This window comes from Pan troglodytes, chromosome 2 (genome assembly GCF_028858775.2).
Source record: "Pan troglodytes isolate AG18354 chromosome 2, NHGRI_mPanTro3-v2.0_pri, whole genome shotgun sequence".
NCBI lineage: Eukaryota > Metazoa > Chordata > Mammalia > Primates > Hominidae > Pan > Pan troglodytes.
This window is the reverse complement of record NC_086015.1, coordinates 32109237-32122500: the sequence shown is the minus strand read 5'-3', so window position 1 is coordinate 32122500 and position 13264 is coordinate 32109237. Positions and strand designations below refer to the sequence as shown.

The window sequence follows — 13264 nt, the reverse complement described above, 5'->3', positions numbered from 1 at the left end:
CATGCTGCCCTGGGTTTATATACCCTGGGTGACATTTGGCACGCTGAGCTCAAGCATTGCAGAACATCTTGTTCTAGGAGAAACGAGGACACAGTTTGGGTTGTTCTGGGCATTTCCTCCTTATCTCAGGATGTTGAATTCTCGGTACATTCTGCCTGAGAATTACATGCAAGAGAGGGAAGATCTGGGTCAGCCAACATGATCTGTCATCTGGAGACCTGCCCTCTTGTACATCTCAGAATATTACTGTAAATATTAAGTGGGAAGAAACGTGAAATAATTTCCATGGCATGTAAACATTCAAAAATGATAACAATTATTTGTCATCTTTATTTGCACTGAAGAAGAAGCATTTTAATGGAGAGACTTTTTGTGATGCGTGTACGGAGGACATTATTAGTGAAATAACAGCAAACTTGCTATTAATGAGATCTGCTCAAAATCTCTATGAGGTAGTGAATGCCCCATCATGAAGATTTTCATGCAGAATTGGGATGACCTCTGTTCTTTAGGTAGGAACTTGGATTAGATATGTCTAGGATTTCTTCCAGTTGAAGTTCCTGTGATTCTACAATAGGGTAGTCAGAGGATCAAGATACAAATTTCTTCTCTTATCTTAAAATGGACTTAATTTGCGTTTAGATAAATTGCAATGTTCTGGCTAGATCCAAATTTCTAAAATGAGGAATATTAAGAGTCTAACCATTACAACTCTACTGGCCAGTGTGATTCATGCATCATTTTCAGAGAAGAGAATAGCTGCTTAGATACTGAAAGGTACAAAATGATAGTATTTTCTCTTGTTTAGAGGTACAGAATCCACTTTATTTTTAGATCTTGACATTCTAAATACTTATATCTCTTCAAGATAAAAAAAGAACATTGTTTATTTTAGTCAGTATCTTTCCCTTTCTCATTTGTTTATACATTCTTAAAATAACCGTATAGTTCTCATTTATCAAACTTCCCTATTGCATGTACATTCTTTCTTCCTTCGTTAGGATTTGGTAAGAGTGCTATGAATGTGTTAGAATGGTGTAAATGATACTTGCTGTGTATGATTTTTTTCCCCCTCCCCAAGCCTGCCAGGGGAGCGAGGTGTTAAATCTCATGAGATTCTTTTACCAAGTCCAAGTTTTAAATAAATGAAACTTGTACAGACTCCAACATACCATCTTGAGATAACCTCAGGCCCTGAAGTGTATCGACAAGCAGAATGATCTCAGCCAAGTTGTAAAACTGTCTTTGAAAAGAATAGCTGGATGAAAAACATTAGCAGCAACTGAATCAAGAGAAAACGTGACTTCAAACTGAAAGGCACTCTCATAGTAAATACATAGTAAAACCATGTTCTGCAACTTCATATTTTCATAATGCTTTAAGCTACCCAAGGAGCCCACGCAGATATGCAAAGCTACTCATTGAGAAGCTCAGCTTATCCCTACATATGCCATCACCAGTTTTTCACTTAACGTTTTCTCCTCAACCCCTTTCTATTTGGCTTCCATTCTACTACTCACCAACCACCTTCAGTTTGCAAAATCCTATGCAGATCTTACCTTAACTTTTCAGCATCATTCAGTAAGATTAAAAACTTTTCCTTCTAGATGGTTTTGGTGGCACCAGAGTCTTCTTGTTTTCTTCTTTCTTTTTTAGCTGCGCTTTCTCAGTAGTATTTGCTGGCTCTCCCTCCTTTACTCCAACTCTTACTGTTGTAGTTTCACTGATCTTGGATTGAGTTCCTCCCTTTGTTTTCCTATTTATACTCTCTGACTAAGGTTCAAAATTGTCTTTATCTGTTGTAAAATCTGTGTTTCGAGACTAGAACTTCTCCTCTAAATCCCATCTATCTGATGACTGATAGATTTCAGACTGAACATGCTTAGAATAAAATGCTTAGCCATGGCTGTCCCCTGCTCCCTGGCCACAGTTGCCATACACCTTCATCCTTCCTCAGTTTTCTCATGGTAAATGTTACCATCATCCACTCAGTTAATAATACCTGAAACCAGGGAAATGGTCCTGAAATTAGTCCTTTTTTAAATATCACCTTCACATGTAGCCAATCAGCAATTCCTACAATTTATATTCCAGAATATATGTCAAGTCCATCTACTTTTTCCACCTCCACCGCTGTCACCTAGCTCAAGCCACCATCATCCTTCACCTATTCTATTGCAGTAGCCTCCTAGAAGGTCTCCTAGCTTCCTTTATTAGCCCTGTACAAGCCATTCTCTGCATGGCAGCAGAATAATCTTTTAAAAACTGAAATCATACCAATTACTCCTTACCCAAAAGTATTGAAGGGTTCCTGTTGCATGTTGAACAAAATCTAGACTCCTTATCATGGCCTATGGAGTGCTTCATGTTCCCAACCTTGGCAATGTTTTTTAACATGCTACCAGTTCTTTCTGTTTCTTACTAAGTCCAGCTCACATTGACCTAACACACTATCCTCTTTCCTGTCTCAGGCCCTTTGCCCTTGCTGTTACCTCTCTTAGAACATCCTTTGTTGCTTTGCATAGCCCATTCCTCCTCATTCTTCATTTCTCAGCTTAAATGCCACTTCATCAGAGACGCCTTTTTCAAAAACTTTACTTAAGGTATTATTTGTTTTTCTTTTTCCCTGAACTGATAGGAAGACAACTCTGTTATCTTTAGGATTTCAGATACTTTTAGAATCAAACCTGGAAAGGATACAAAAAGCAGAAGCAAAACCAACATTTGGGAGAAGAACAGATTATGGTGAGAAAACCTCTCTTGAACCTTGCAACTTTCTAACAAATATGATAAATTCTGAAGCCACTAGGGATCTGGCAGCTAACTAAAATGAATGTGATGAACTATGTGTAGGAAGCTTGAGAGTAGTGAACTAGAAACCAGGTGCCCATGTAAAGATATCCAATATCTAAAACATTGTTCATGACAAGCTAAACGAGGGATGAATCTGGCTTTTGAGTTGCTAGTTTAAGATCCATATGTAGACTTTTCTCTTTCGTTGAATAGTTAAGAATATTCTTAGATATATAGGCATCATTTTTAAACTTCCGTATGCACATACCAAAAATCATATCACAATCATTTGATCAACATTGTTTATTGGCCCTTTAGATGTTTTTCTTTTTTCTATCAAAGTTTTTTGAGAATTACAAATGTTAATATTACATAAGCAATATTTATCGAACCTAGTTTCCAAAAAAATCCTTATGTGCAAGCCACAGCACTTGAAACTGATGTTCAAGGAGGTCCATGGAAGAATTTGAAGCAGGGGAATAATCTTTTCTCTTTAGGTCATCACATTTGTGTCTTAGAAAAATCATTCCACAGCAGTGTGGAATAAGGATTAGAATGAGAGGAGGCAGGGAAAGTGGCTAGAAACTATTGTAGTAATTTAGATGAGAACTGATGAAAGCAAAGGCAGTTAGATTGCAGACATGGAGAAAGAAATAATCAGACTAGAGAATCTAGGTGAAGAAAAGCTACAACAGGCAAGTACTAAAGTTTTAAGTTTGCTAACAGTTACGGTAAAATGGGAAATAAAAGATGTTATTCAATAATGATTATCTAGTAGAAGATTACATACCAGTCAGGAAAATCAACTTTTCTTGAACTCCAAGAGGAACACAGTATGTCACACTATAAAGGAATATTGCCCTACAAGGGACACTTGGCAAGAAAATGGCCGTTTCTTATCACAGCACCTGATGAAAAGTAAGGGTAATATATTAGTTCATAATTCAGAGATGCAGGTCCATAGAGAACTAAAATAATATCATATAGGCATGTTTTTATAATTTAGCTAATATGAAGAGAGAACTTTAAAAATCTAGGAGATGAATTAACAGCATGTTCTTTAAACCTATGTTTTCCAAACCGCAAATTATGACCGAGAATTTGTGAGATCTAGATAGTAGGTTACCAACAGCACTTTAAGGAATGAAAAAATAGATTTCATATGTATTCATATGTACATGTATACAAATAGAGTATTTGTATTAAGGGTAAGTACTGTAACATAAAACTCGTGTGTGTGTATATGAGTGTGTGTGCGTGCATGTGGAAGTGTGTATACCTGTGGCTGAATACATCCCTTACTGCATGGTGTAGTAAAAACAAGTTTGAAAAGCACTGCTTTAGACAATTTTCCAGTATGTCTCCTCTTGACTACGATTCTGTCTGAGATTGCTGTACAGCGTAGATGGGTGAAGAAGCTCTGAGCTGTTGTTTAAAGGCAGATTTGCAATCATACCTCTTTAGAGATTATGAGAAAACTGACGGCCTCCTAGTTCCACTTGAAGTTATGCCCAGATGGAACCAGTTCCTCTTCATAAAATGCTTCAAAGCAGCTAAGGCAGAGCAAAGTCCATGGATCTGTTCAAATGCTGAAACAAACGCTTTGTTGAAGCTACTGAATCCTGTCCCATAGACTCAATGTGGCCAACTCAGAAGTTTAATTTTAAGTAGGAGCACATCCCAGTCAACATACCAGAATGTACTGGTGTTGAGATACATGTAGATTAGGGCCACCTCCCAGAATTCCCCCAAGTGTGAGACAAGTGAAATAAATGTGTGAATACAATTAGGTGGATAAAAACTAGGGAGTAGCGGGGACATAGTGAATTAGAAAGTGTGTGACTTTCTAAAGCTGGGCAGCTAATACACAGCTCCAGTTCATTGTTGTGTGGGAATGCATCTCAGTGTTTCCAGTCCTCCCCAATTGTCAAGAGACCCAGAAATCCAGAATTTTTATGTAAAATAATTAAATATTGGCAACATATCTAAACATTTTAATGATGTATTACAGGACAAAAAATTCCATGGGCAAGATTCACTCCAGTGGCTCCTGATTTTGCCTCTTTTCACCTAGATCAGATTTTTTTTAAATCAGTGAGTTCCTTTTTTTGAATAACATTTGTGTAGAAGTCTAATAAATAAACACATGACCAAACAAAAACACTCCTCTTTCGGGGTGGGGTGAGGCTGGAGCCACAACCACTTGCCTCTTCTCTTTCTCTTTAGCCCTGCCCCAGAGATACCCTGTTCAGAAAATAGAGAAACCACAGATCTAAATGCAAGAAGTATGGTCTCTTTGTGATAAGATTCTTTTTTTCTTTAAATTCAAATTGGCAATTTGCCAGCAGGTTCCATTCTTGTTGAGGATATTCTTATAATAGTAAGATTACATCATCAGCATAGGGAAGGATGCTTGTCTCTATGTTTATCTATATGTTGGGGCATATATAGGAGAAAATATACAGATCTTTTGAGCCAGAATAAATTATTTAGGCAAAAATTATAAATAAAAATGTTTAGGTGCAGTCTGGTTTTAAGCCATTTAAAATTAGAATTGACTCTTTCAAAATCCATTCTGGTGTTGCCATATTGATTTAGATAAACATTTAAAATCTGAGATCTACACCAAAGTCATGTAAGTTGGCCCACAGAGCAGCCTGAGATTCCTTGTGGAATAAGGCAGAATGTAAACAAAAAGCCCAGAGATTGTCCTTATCTATGGAATCAAAAGCTGATAATAGATCACAAAATACCTGGGGAAATAGAATTTTTCATAACTAAATTCCCATAAAGTGAAGGAGATAGGACTTTGAGCCCCATAGCTAAATGACATGTTCAAAATCTCACTGTTAATTAGTCATGATGTGGGACCAAAATCTAGCTTTTTTTTTTTTTTTTTTTTTTTTTTTGAGACAGAGTCTCGCTCTGTCACCCAGGCTGGAGTGCAGTGGAATGACCTTGGCCCACTGCAATCTCCACCTCCTAGGTTCAAGCAATTCTTCTGCCTCAGCCTCCCAAGTAGCTGGGATTACAGGTGCCCAACACCACACCTGGCTAAGTTTTTGTATTTTTAATAGAGATGGAGTTTCACTATGTTGGCCAGGCTGGTCTCAAACTCCTGACCTCAGGTGATCCTCCCACATTGGCCTCCCAAAGTGCTGGAATTACAGGCATGAACCACTGCAATGGGCCTATGGCTCTTTTAATGCTCTTCCCATCTCCTTAATATGGTGGCAGAAATGGAAATTGACATACATTGAAATATTATTTATTCTTTTCATATATGTCCTATACTATTTATTGCAGGACTATCTTCTATCTACTTTTCTGAGCACAAAGTTCCTCAAAATAAAAGCAGCTTTTGAACAGAGATAATCTATCGATATTTTCTCTCCCTTTTCTTGCCTCCTGCCCACAATCCCCTTTGTGCTAACTTCTGCTGAACTCTTGACCTTGGGTAAAGATGCAGCTTTGCGTGAATTTTCAAAAGTGACTTTTGGTGATTTAGCTGCTAAATGTGTATGATAGAAATCCAGCTTACCTTGGAGGCTCTCAGGGTTTTTAATTTACCATGCCAGAAAGCAGACCAGTCTGGGGAAATTCAGCTAATGTCTCCCAGCTGTGCAGGAAAAGTGTGAACGGCTCTGTCAGAAAAGCTGCCTCTTTCTCTTCTTTTCCAGACAGTAGCTTCTATTGAAACATCACTTCTCATTTGCTGTTTGGACAATGGTGATGGAACTGCTGCTTTATTGCCCACGGAGAAGCGAAGTGAAGAGTCTAAAGTGGGTCTTGCAGTTACACTGGACAAAAGAAGTTTGAAACTGAGGCTTGGTCCTGAAGAACACATAGAGAAGGCTGACAGATTATATATATTCACAGCTTTGGCTTAAAGGTTGCTGGTTGACCAATAAGTAATACAAGAAGAAATGGTCTTTTCTGGAATTGTCCTTCTTTCCAGGTGAGCAAATTAAATGCCATCACTTAGTCCTGGGAGCAAGCCAGCATTTCTTGGTGAATTTCCAAAGCATGTTTGTTAGAATGTTGGAGCTGCTGCATGATTAAGGCTGTTAGAATAAGTGACAGAAACTTAGAAAGCAAAAACTTTCAGAGAGAAATATTAAATTTCAGCCACAGGGCAATAATTGTCAACCTTAATGCTTTATCAAAAAGCAGATACTGAATGACTACCTATGCTTAGCATGATTTGTAGCAAATATTGTTGGTTGCCTCTTGGGCAGCTGTTCCCTTTACTTCTTCTTTCCTCTATCATGACCACCTGTCATGACAGAGGCCGAGAATTTTGGAGACTTGCTTTCCCAGCTTCCTTTATAAGGAGGGTTAGTCATGTGACATAATGCTGGCCCATGAAGGAAGTTTGGTGGCTTCAGAGAAATATTTTTCTTCATGATTAAAAGTTATATAAAAAGGGCCAGGTATGGTGGCTCATGCTTGAAATCCCAGCACTTTGAGAGGCTGAGGTGGGCAGATTGCTTGAGCCCAGGAGTTCCAGATCAGCTTGGTCAAAATAGTGGGACCTCGTCTCTACAAAAAACACAAAAGTTAGCCAGGCAGGATGGTGCACACCTGCAATTCCAGCTACTTGGCAGACTGGGGCAAGAGGATGGCTTGAGCCTGGGAGGTCACAGCTGCAGTGAGTTGTGATTGTGCCACTGTACTCCAGCCCGGCTCAGGCTGAGAGTACATGAGAGTAGTGACTTCCTTAGTTTTGTTTATGGTTATGTTCCCATGAGAGTTCATGAGAGTAGTGACTTCCTCAGTTTTGTTTATGGTTATGTTCCCATGCTTACAATAATGCCTGGTATTTAGTACTGTCTCATAAAATTTACTTACTAACTGAATGATTGCATGCAAATATTTGTGAGTGACTGTGATGGTTAGAACTGCAGCAGCCATTTTGCAACCTTGAAGCAACCCATATGACAGGAGCCAGCACCCTGAAGATGGCATAGTGGAAGGTCTTTGATGACACCATTGAACAACTGAGACAGACTTGTGGAAAATTACCTCTTAACTTCTTGTAATATTATATAACAAATTCCTAATATTTAAACTGCATTAGTGGCCAGGCATGGTGGCTCATGCCTATAATCCCAATGCTTTGGGAGGCCAAGGTGGGAGGATCTGTTGAAATCAGGAGTTCAAGACCAGCCTGTGCAACATAGGAAGACCCTGTCACCACAAAAAAATTTAAAAATTAGCCTGATGTGGTGGCACGTGCCTGTAGTCCCAGCTATTCAGGAGGCTGAAGTGGGAGAATCAACTGAGCTGTAGAGATCGAGGCTGCAGTGAGTCATGATTGCACCACTGCAGTCCAGCCTGGGCGACAGAGCAAGACCTGTCTCAAACAAACAAACAAACAAATAAATAAGTTGCATTCATTTATTCATTCAACAAATATTTATGGAGTATCCCTTTTGTCCTAGACTTTGTTCTAAGCTCTAGGGATACAGCAGTGAATAAAACACAGTTCTTATATCCATTTTAACAGAAAGCGACAGACAATGAACATATTCACAAGTGAATGCATTTCATTTGATGATTAGCACAATGGAGAAAAAGCTAAGTGAGGAGAAATAGAGAGTGCCAAGCTGGGGAGGGGTTATTGTTGCTGTTTTACATAAGGTGATCAGGGAAGACCATAAGGAAAAAGTGACATTTAAGCAGGAATAAAGGAAATGAGGGAGGGAGTCATGCCACTATGTGACTTGAAAGAGCATTTGGGCAGAGGGACAAGAAATGTAAATGCTCTGAGGTGAGAGCTTGCATGGTGTGTTTGAAGAATAGAAGTGGCCTGTGTGATTAGACCAAAGCCAGTGAGTGAGGAGAGTGGTAGGAATGAGCTAATGAGGTAGTGGGCAGCCAGCTCAGAGGAGACTTGTAAGCATTGGAAGGACTTTAGCTTTAATCTGCATGAGATGGGAAGCTATTTGGGTGAAGGGACGTTTAAGCAAAGGAGTGACAATCTGATACATTTTTAAAGGATCCCTCTGGCTGTGGTATTAAGAATAGACTATAGGGCTTGAGTGGAAACAGGGAACCGTTTAAGACTTTGAAATAACACAGGCAAGAAATGATGGTGGTTAGATCAACATGAAACGGTGAAGGTGGTAAGTGATCAGATTTATACGTATTTTGGAGGTAGAGCCATATTTTCTAAAGCACTTTAGATGAAAGACTATGACTATATACTTTTGTTTTCGAGATTTTTAAAAATGTTATTTGCCCACTCACTCCCTTGCTCATCCACTATTTACCAAAATGTTCCAAGGCATATTTTCATAAGCTTTTTTTTTTTAGTAATTTGCCACTTTATATTTAGCATTAAACCATCCTTAATGATGATTATTACTTCTGTAATAATCACTTTTGACCCCAGAAACATTCCTGAGAAGAAAGAAAACTGCTTATGAGGCCAGGTGTGGTGGCTTATGCTGTGATCCCAATGCTTTGGGAGGCTGAGGTGGGAGGATTGTTTGAGCCCAGGAGTTGGAGACCAGCCTGGGCAACAGAGAAAGACCCCATATCTAAAAAAAAAAATGCAAAAATCACCCAGGCATGCTGATGCACACCTGTAGTCCCAGCTACTCAGGAAGCTGAAGCAGGAGGATTGCTTGAGCCCAGGAGTTTGAGGATGCAGTCAGCCATACCGCTGCACTCTTAAAAAAAAAAAAAAAAGAAAGAAAGAAAGAAAGAAAAAAGAAAAAATTAAAAAGCATGCTAATTTTATCTCATATGCACAATTTTAAAGTATCCAGGTCTACTTTGGATTTCTTTCCAATATTGAATGCTAGAGCTAGTTATCAAGTTAATTTATAGAGTCCCAAGTCTTTAAGAATTGAATTACTTAAGATGGTCTTGTCAAACTTTCTATTTTAAAGATGGAGAAACTGAGGCTCTAACAATTCCTGTGAGCTTTGGTTTTTCATTAGTATAATGAATTAATAGTGCTAAATGTTTCTCCAAGGGCACCTCTATTTAAAAATTTAAGTTTATTATAATGTCACACTTCCTTTAAATATCCCAAGCCAGTACAGCTTGAATTCCATTTTGCTTGACAGACATCAGGAAATCCGTATGTTGACAATGTTTTCTTTCCCAATTATTTCAAGGAATACTTGAGGAATGCCTATATGTTCCAAGATCCAAAATGGTTGTCATTTGTCATTTCAGCCAACTGACTTGCTCTGACCACAGGCCAAGGCAATATAATTATTGCTGTTCTCTTCTTGTCGATTTTAGGCCACCTTCTTATTTTTAGTAAAGACAGCACCATAACCTTCAGTGAGAGTTTCCTAAGGTCTGGAGGATAGTGCAGTGTGATTCCAGTGAAAAGTGACTGGTTTGATTCTGTCAGTCCTGTGAGTTCACAGGTTTAAGTTTTTTGATTGTGGGTCACTATTGGGTTCCTCTTTCTTTAGCTCTTTTGCTTGGCTTTAGTGTGGTTATGGACATATGACTATGTAAAAGGAATGAATTTAGTTGTCCTAAATAAAGTACCCAAAACACAGCTACCATATCTAATATGACAGTTATATTAGCTTCCTGTGGCTGCTGTAACAAAGTACTACAAGTTTGGTGGCTTACAACAACACAAATATAGTCTCTCACTGTTCTAGAAACTGGAAGTCCAAAATCAGATTTCACTGGGCGGAAATCAAGGTATCAGCAGGTCTCCATTCCCTCTGGAGGCGCTAGGGGAAAATTTCTTACCTCTTTCAGCTTCTGGTGACCAACTGTATCACTGCCTGACTCCAGTCTCTACCTCCATGGTCACATTGCCTCCTCCCCTTCTGCCTGTGTCAAATCTCTCTCTGCCTTCCTTTTATAAAGATGCATACTGTGTCATTTAGGGCCTAATTCGATGATCTCCCACTCTTAAGATCCTTAGCTTAATCACATTGGCAAAGACTCTTTTCCAATAATGTAACATTTACAGATTCCAAGGATTAGAACCTGATATCTTTGTGAGCTATTATTCAGCCTACAACTGTAGTCTTTGGTGTTATTCCCCAAATGTTTCCAATTTGTACTCTTCTGGGCAATGGTAATATTGCACTACCTGACTACCTTTGGTTGGGTGGAGGATGCAGCTAGCTATGGCCACTGAGTAAAAGTAACTTGTAACTCACGCAGGCTAAAGCATGTAATTGTCACTGTAAGAACTCAAGAGCTTGACCCCTCTGCTGTGAGCTAAACAATTTTTGGAATGATGGCTGTACCATCAATCCAAGTTCTAGGGAAAAAGACAAGGAATAGAGTCCCCTGATGACCTGTGATGACATAAAGGATGAGCAGGGAATAAACTTGTGCTATTAAGAGTCTCTAATTTAGTTTTTGTTTTGTTTTATTTGGTATTTATGTGATATACCTTAACTTAAATTGACTGACACATCCAGAATCTAAGCTCCCGATAACCTGAAGGTCAGAAAAGTGAAAACAGTTTTTCTTTCACAACAGTCCAAGACCTGCCTCCCAAATGATTACAAGTGAGAAATTCCTTTGTTCATTTCTCCCAGAGAAAATCCTGTTACCAACTCACATCAGAACTCAGTAACTGATCATTAATACATTTCAAAAAATGTGGGGGTTTTCTAAATTAATAATGGCTTTATTGAGATAGAATGGGATATAATTCATACATCATACAATTCACCCTTTTAGCATATATAATTTAGTAGTTTTTAGTATATTCACGAAGTTGTGCAATCATTACCATTATCTAATTTTAGAACATTTAATCATCCCCAAAAAATCCCCTATACTCAATTAGCAGTCACTCCCCATTTATAACTCCCTACTTTCAGCTTCTTCCAACCACTTTCTGTCTCTATGAATTTGCCTATTCTGGACATTTCATATAAGTGAAATCCTACTGTTTGTGACCTTTTTCAACCAGGCTCGTTCGCACAATGTCTTCAGGTTCATCCATGCTGTAACATGTATCTGCACTTTATTATTTTTTATGACTGAATAATATTCAATTGTATGGATACACCACATTTTTTCATCCACTCATCAGCTAATAAACATTTGGGTTATTTCTACTTTTTAGTTATTGTGAATAGTGCTCCTATGAACATTTGTGTACAAGTTTTTATGTAGACATATGTTTTCAATTCTGAGTCATTCAATCTTGGAATTACATGTGGGTCATGAACAGTCCAACCTAGACCCTTTTCAAAATCTCTCCCCCAGTTCGAGATGATAGGAAGATTAGGCTACATATCTGTAGTAACAAACTATAAATTTACACTTAAAACAACACAAATTTATTATCTTTCAGTTCCGGAGGTCAGAAGTCCAAAATGGATTTCTCTGAGCTAAGAACCAGGTGTTGGTGGGTTCTAGAGGGTAATCTCTTTCTTTGCCTTTTCCAGCTTCTGGAAGCTGCCTGTGTTGCTCGGCTTGTGGCTCACTTTCCTCTTCAAAGCCCCCTGTTTTCTCACGCTGCATCACTGTAACTCTGACTCTCTCTTCCACATTTAAAGGACCCTTGTGGTTACATTTGGCCCACCCAAATAATCTAAGATAATCTCTTTATTTTAAGGTCATCTAATTATCAACCTTAATTTCAACTGCAATCTTGATTCTGCCTTACATGTGCCATAACATAGCATATTCACAGATTCTGGCACAGCCACTTTGTGCGGGGCATTATTCTGCCTATTACAATATCTTTTAGCTGTCTTGGAATCTCTTGTCCTAATCCTTTAGGAATAATTGTTTGAAAACACACACACACACACACACCTCCTAAGGAAAATACAGATAGAAGACAGTCTAAATCAATACCTTAAAAAAAAAATTACCTGTTGTGAATGCAAAATATATAGCCACTTTAAAAGTAGTTTGGTAGTTTCTTACAAAATTAAGCATAGGCTCCAGTAGTCATACTCCTTAGTATTCACCCAAATGAAGTGAAGACTTACATCCACACAAAACCCTTCATATGGATGTTTATAGCAGCTTTATTCATAATCATCAAAATTTGGAAGCAATCAAGGTGTCCTTCAGGAAATATAAATAAATAAATAAATAAATAAATAAATAAATAAATAGGCCAGATGCAGTGGCTCACGCCTGTAATCCCAGCACTTTGAGAGGCTGAGGTGGGCGAATCACCTGAGGTCAGGGGTTCGAGCCTGGCCAACATGGTGAAACCCTGTCTCTACTAAAAGTACAAAAATTAGCTGGGCATGGTGGCGGGCACTTGTGATCCCAGCTACTCGGGAGGCTGAGGCAGGAGAATCACTTGAACCTGGGAGGCGGAAATTGCAATGAGCCAAGATCATGCCACTGCACTCCAGCCTGAGTGACAGAGCAAGACTCTGTCTCAATAAATAAATAAATAAATAAATAAATAAATAAATAAATAAGCAAGCTAATGAACCACATAAAGACATGGAGGAAATTTAAGTGGATAATGCTAAGTGAAAGAAGCCAATCTGAA

General features: G+C 38.5%; 2 long non-coding RNA genes across 4 annotated transcripts in view; one reads left to right on the top strand and one right to left on the bottom strand.

Annotated features, from left to right (window-relative positions):
* LOC107970593 (uncharacterized) overlaps positions 1–10999 on the bottom strand; it is an 11149-nt gene extending 150 nt beyond the window's left edge. Inside the window, exons 1-6 of one of the 2 annotated variants that reach the window (XR_008547229.1) lie at positions 10525–10999; positions 6335–8149; positions 4250–4382; positions 3584–3701; positions 1173–1243; positions 1–155 (exon numbers count right to left, since the gene is read on the bottom strand). The exon at positions 1–155 is cut by the window's left edge and continues 150 nt beyond it. This is a non-coding gene — a long non-coding RNA (uncharacterized LOC107970593). The remainder of the gene's footprint in view (positions 156–1172; positions 1244–3583; positions 3702–4249; positions 4383–6334; positions 8150–10524) is intronic. The other variant, XR_001713221.3, reaches the window with a different exon arrangement.
* The window catches only part of LOC129143605 (uncharacterized), a 115212-nt gene that overhangs the window by 60156 nt on the left and 41792 nt on the right, over positions 1–13264 (top strand). For both annotated transcript variants that reach the window (XR_010155542.1, XR_010155543.1), the window contains one exon: positions 6474–6751. This is a non-coding gene — a long non-coding RNA (uncharacterized LOC129143605). The remainder of the gene's footprint in view (positions 1–6473; positions 6752–13264) is intronic.